Source organism: Ictidomys tridecemlineatus, chromosome 13 (genome assembly GCF_052094955.1).
Source record: "Ictidomys tridecemlineatus isolate mIctTri1 chromosome 13, mIctTri1.hap1, whole genome shotgun sequence".
Lineage (NCBI taxonomy): Eukaryota > Metazoa > Chordata > Mammalia > Rodentia > Sciuridae > Ictidomys > Ictidomys tridecemlineatus.
The window spans coordinates 93,134,373-93,140,284 of record NC_135489.1 but is presented as its reverse complement, the minus strand read 5'-3'; positions in this window follow the sequence as shown (position 1 = coordinate 93,140,284).

The window sequence follows — 5,912 nt, the reverse complement described above, 5'->3', positions numbered from 1 at the left end:
ATAAACAACAACAACAAAGCTTTGCTGTTTCCCCCTGATTTATATATACAGAGATGCAACCGCCTGCAGAAGTAAAGCTATCGTTATTTTAAAAATTTAACAGTATGGTTTGAAAATGAAACCAATTTTCCCTCTTCATGTGAATTTGGGCTTTTGTTTTTCATAAACATGTTTTATCAGAAACATGTAGGGACGGGGCTGTGGCTCAGTGGTAGAGCACTTGCCTAGTATGCATGAGGCACTGGGTTCGATCCCCCGCACCACATAAAAATAAACAAATAAAATAAAGGTATTGTGTCCATCTACAACTAAAAAAAAATTTTTTTAAAGAAAATATAAGAAGCCAGGTGCAGTGGTGCACACCTGTAACTCTGACAGCTCAGGAGGCTGAGGCAGGAGGATCACAAGTTCAAGTTCAAGGCCAGCCACAGCAACTTATAAAGACTGTCTGAAAATAAAAAGAGGCTGGGGCTAGGGATGTAACTCAGTGGTTAAACAGACTGAATTCATTCTCCAGTGGAAGGAAGGAAGGAAGGAAGGAAGGAAGGAAGGAAGGAAGGAAGGAAGGAAGGAAGGAAGGGAGGAAGGAAGGGAGGAGGGAGGGAGGAACAGTGCTAAATGAACAGTGGACCCATGCCCTCACCACTGGCCCTGACGTTACCTGCCCTGGCCTTGCCCCCCTCGGCCAGTTCTCTTGGTACGGCAAGCGTCAGCGTCCGCACGTTCTGGAAGTGGAAGCCATCCCCCAGTAGCCTCCTCTTGGCTCTCAGACACCATCTCCAGGCAGGTGCCCGTCTATAGTGGTGTGGAAGAGAGCTCCTACTGCAAGACAGAAGCAGAGGGATAGAGTGGGAACCCCGGGCCTCCAAGGAACACAGGTGGCCAGAGAGACAGAGGGTGTGGTGAGGGGACAGTTTCCACAGTGCTGCGAAGACATGTCAGGCCTCCCAGGTGACATGTGCCGTTAGGACGTGCTTCCTCCAGAAAACTAAAGAGCTCACCATGGCTGAGAGAGCCCCGGAGAGCAAGAAGGCCTGGAGAGAGATTCCCACCACCCCCACCACAGGAATCAATTCCAGGATGACCCCCCACCTCTGAAGGTCAGGGAAACCTTCCAAGAAACTGGTTCTTAAGCTGAGCCTTAGACAGTAGTGATAATCCCTTCACTACATAGATGCACATCCAAACCTCACGCTGTACACCTTGAGCACAGGCAAGTAAATCTGAGTGAGAATCATCCAGGAAAATAGAGCAGGAGATGTCTTGGAAAAGGGGAGCAGCAGGAGGCAGAACAGAGGGGCAGAGACCCACGGGCCCCTGAAGAGATGAAGAACAGGGAAATCTGGCCACAGGTGTCAGGGATGGTCTTTGCTGAATCTCTGATTATCCAAACAGCTTTCTTTGGAAATATACCACTTCCTGAGACCCTCCACTCTTTGGAGTTGAGCAGAAATACAACAAAGAGTGTGGTCTGAGTACTAAGATGCCGGACCACATTAGGGCAATTTTGCCTTGTGCCGTGACTCAAGATAAACACCTTGAAACTTCCAGCTTTTTATTTCAAACTTAATTAGCACTTTTCCTTTAATAATAACCTTGTTGGAAACACAGACTGAAGAATGGCAAAAGCTTAAAATTACAGCAACCTAAAGGTGAGCTCAACTGCTCCAAAAAGCTTTCGTGAATTTTAAATTGCGGCATGATGGATGCTTGACAGAGCGGCAGCAAAGGTCCTTTTGTCTTTTGGACAGCTAAAAAACAACTCAGTGTCAGTGACAGGAAATTAAAGCAGAACGCGCTCCTTTTCACAAAGCAATTTAATGGCAAGACTGAAAAGGGTTTCTCAACTTCCAGACCACTGTGCAAGGCCCCAGGCCGGCCTGGGTGCACCTGTGTCCAGAGGCAGAGACACAACGGCACCTGGCGGCTTTGCTACTGGAGACCGCCTCCCTCTTCTATGGAGAGAGGAGGAGGGACAGGAGAGAGACACTGGGTAGGAAAGCTTTACTGTTCTAGGCCTACAGACGAGATGGGCAGAGCCCAGAGGTGGCCCACGTCCCCCTACACCATGAGCATCAGACTCCGCTGAAGTGCAGGCCTCCCAGATGACCATGCCAGGACAGGAGAGGGGACTTCAGGAAAGAGGAACCCAGGGCAATCCCTAGCAGTCGCTGGGGCAATATCGTCCTTGAATAGACAGATTCTAAGAACAGGTCCAGGACTGAGGAATCCTAGATGAGCTCAGACTATAATGAGTTTTCTTTGAAAATAATAAATAACTTGACTTTTTCTGATTACAAACATACACATTTGTGGTAAAAAATTAAAAGTTTTCCATAGCACTTTCAATTCAGAAATTAACACTGCTACCATTGGGGAAATTATCTAAAATCTCTTTACTTGTTCATATTCAAAAAGATAGATAAGCAATTTTTCCAAAATGAGAAAATTCTTGGAACCTTTTTCTCCACTCAATAATATACTGTAGACAGTGTAAATGAACAAATGCAGACCTGCATCATTTCTTGTCGGTTGCAATAGTATTTAGAAGTGAATGGTTTATTTAATTATTATTCCTCTCTTAATAAATCCCATTTTTATACAATTCCCTTTTACATGAAAATAAAACTTTAATAAAAGTTCAGATTCATTACAGATGAATTACCTGAGCATGTTCCTCTGTAATAGAATTTACAAATGATTCCTGGCGAAGGATTATTTTATGGCACACATGGTCACATGGAAAGATTGTACAAACCTCTTAAGAATATTTCATAACTCATTAAACAATTCTCTTTGGACTGACTTTCTGGTTTTTCTCTACTATAAGCAACATTGTAATAAACATCTCACATACACACACACACACACACATGCACATATTTGCACACACATTTTTTGCACGCTTGTTCACTTACCTGCTTAGGTTCAGCCAGCAGCTCTAAAAAGTGGAACAGCTGTGTTGAAGGGGAAGCCACAAGGTAGGCTGCTCCCAGCTCCCAGCAAACCACCCTCATTGAGTATATCTGCCTAGCATCCTCTTGCTCTCATAACAGACTGTGATGGACAGACAGGAGGGGACACCCCCCTCCTCACTTTCCAGGTGATGAAGGGAGGGCTCTGCCCACTCCAGGCATATGGCACAAGCCTGGCTAATCAAAGAAGTGGCACATCCTGTTGGTGCCAGAGAGTGGCTGAGAGGTGGGCTCATGACCCAGTTGTGTCCAGGAAGAGGCAGGGCCTGGGGCTGGCCTGGACTCCAGGGGAGCAGCTGATGGAGCCTCCATCCTGCCCTCACCATGGAGAGTGGTACCAAGAAGGAAGCCATCGCATGGGAAGGCCGAGCTCAGGCAGGCAGAGACCTTTAGTCCCTGGACCCCACAGATGTGAGACCAGCTCCGTCTACTCGATCCTTCCATTTCAACTTTGTGGGGGGGAAATGTTCTTTTTCTCTTGTAATTAAAATGTCCTGGATAATGTTGGGGTGAGAGGGCTTTTCTGGGACCAGCCCCAACACATGGAGCCCTGAGTGCACCTAGTGATCCTGCCCAGCCGCTGGCCCTGTGACTGCTCCTGGACAGCAACTTGACAGCACCTGGGGGACACAGGCTCAGAGACGACACGGAGCCGGGAGGAGTTCCTCCAGGCCTGTGCAGAGTACCCTGCCTCTGTGCATCCTGAGACCCCCCACCCCACACCTGGCACCCTGCCTCCCGTCTCTCTGTGTCCTGAGTACTAATAACCCCAGTTTTAAAACGCAAGCAGGGAAGCTCTCTTGGACAAACAAATGAGAAGTGCTGAGATGCAGAAACGTAAACAGCTCTATTTCCTTAATTTTCTGCTGAATTCCTCCGAATCTTTTACCGCTAGTGTCATGGGGACTCTCCAAGGCCCCTGCAGGCTGAGTCTGCGGGGCACAGGGATTCTGGGGTCGGCCACCAGGCAGGATGCCAGGGGAAGTCCTGGGCTGTCCACCTAGCTGGAGACTGCAGGCAGGTCACTGTGCCTCTCTGAGCCTCCTTCCCTATCTCTGGACAGTGGGCAGACGGCCTGTGCAAAGTGCCCGACGACACCTGAAACACAAAGAGCCGTCACCAGTTCATCATGGACCCTCACCCGCACTGCCCACGATTGCCTCACCTGAAGACGCAGCTGCCCTCCCGACCCAGGGAGCTCAAGACCCCTGCGCTCTGGTGAAGCCGGCTGAGAGGAGGTGACAGCAGAGGGTGTGACTCAAGCAATTAAACCAAAGGCGGCAGCAGGGATCCAAGGTCACCTTGACCACTGGCCTCCACTTGGAGGTTCTTCATGAGTGGACTGTGCTCGGGCACATCTGCCCAGATGGGGGAGGCCCTACCTGCTGGGACCACTCTCCCCTCCTGATGCTTACCCAGAGCTATGATTTGGGATAATTTTCTTTTTTTCCTTTTCTCTTTGGTGCCCTTCAGAATTCAGCCTCAGAATGTTGACATTCAAAACAGGGTTTTTAATTAGACCGGCACACAGTGTAGGATCCTGGGGGTGTGGGACATTCCCACCCTGGCATGCTGTCTTGGGGCTGGTGGGAGAAAAGGCAGGTGGGCATGGGTGTGCTGTTTACATCTGCACCGCTGTTCACAGGGACAGTCCCGTGGTGTTAATACCCATTCTCAGCCAGGCACCCCTGCCCCGAGCTTCAGCCAAGGGTCCATATTTTAAACATGATTCATTTGGGACTTGTACCAAATATGGGACAGTTCCTCTTAGGTGAAAATCCTCATGTCTTTGGATACTCCTGATGCCCCAGGTGTGACCCACAGTGCGATAAACACATGGCTGGATCTTTAATAGCCACGTCCATTCCAGGACTGGGTCCAGGGAGGGCTCCCGGTGCTTGGTCCTGACTGGTAAGGAGTGCTCCGAGATTTTTCTCACCCTAGTATTTCCTACATGTGGTACTCAGACCAGTGGTGGTAAAAATATCTGTTAAAATGTCCAGTAGCTGCGTTACAAAATATTGGTAAAAGTCAACTGAGATAGAAAAGGTATTTTTGAAACGCATTTAATTAAATTCTTTAAATAAGCATATTTTCTATAATATGAAGCAAATAACAAGGCGGATGGTACATGGATATGCCAAAACTTGTGTGCATGATATTGCAGAAGCAGAGGTTGGGGTCCTGCTCACAGCATGGGGAGGGGGACAGGTTCCCCCTTGCTCGGGCCTGATTACCTGCCAAAGTGTCCCAGTCCCTCGAGAACACAAAGCAAGCGCTGGGCAGTTGCACCGTTATTTCAGTACTTTAACTATTCAGATGGTAACCTACAGCACAGCGAGGGGAAAGTTCAGAGCGTGCAGAGGGATTCAGGGCGGAGAAGCCTCCCTCCCTCCCTCCACAGCCAGACCCTTGGCCCCCAGGGTTAGCTTAACACCTGAGACCTGACTTTTAGGACGTGGCCATAAACTGACCTGGAGAATACAGCCAGGACCTCAGAGGGCCTTGGTGAGACCCTCAGGACCAAGATGACCCTCAGGACCAAGATGCCCCTCGAGGTCTGGTTGAAACTCAACCTTTCCATTGGCCTCACACCAGAAGCGTCCAAGTCACCAGGACACAGTGCCCTTCTTCATCCTGTCAGGACTTTTCTGGAACATGAAGTAGAATGCAAGGACTCTCCCAGTGGGGGAGCACCAACACTGAGCAAGGTGGCTGGCAGGAAGTGCAGGGTGGACGCTCACTGCGAGAAGCCTACAGACCAGGATGCAGAGTTACTGATATTAACCTCCTCCCCTTCCCCGGGTTGGCATCTTCTGATACGCTGTTCCCACCCTCTGTTCCCTGTGCTGCGCACGAGGATGAGACAGACGCCCTTTGTCCCCATGAACTCTCTGCTCAGCCATCGGCAGCACGTGGCGGGGACCTGACCACCTT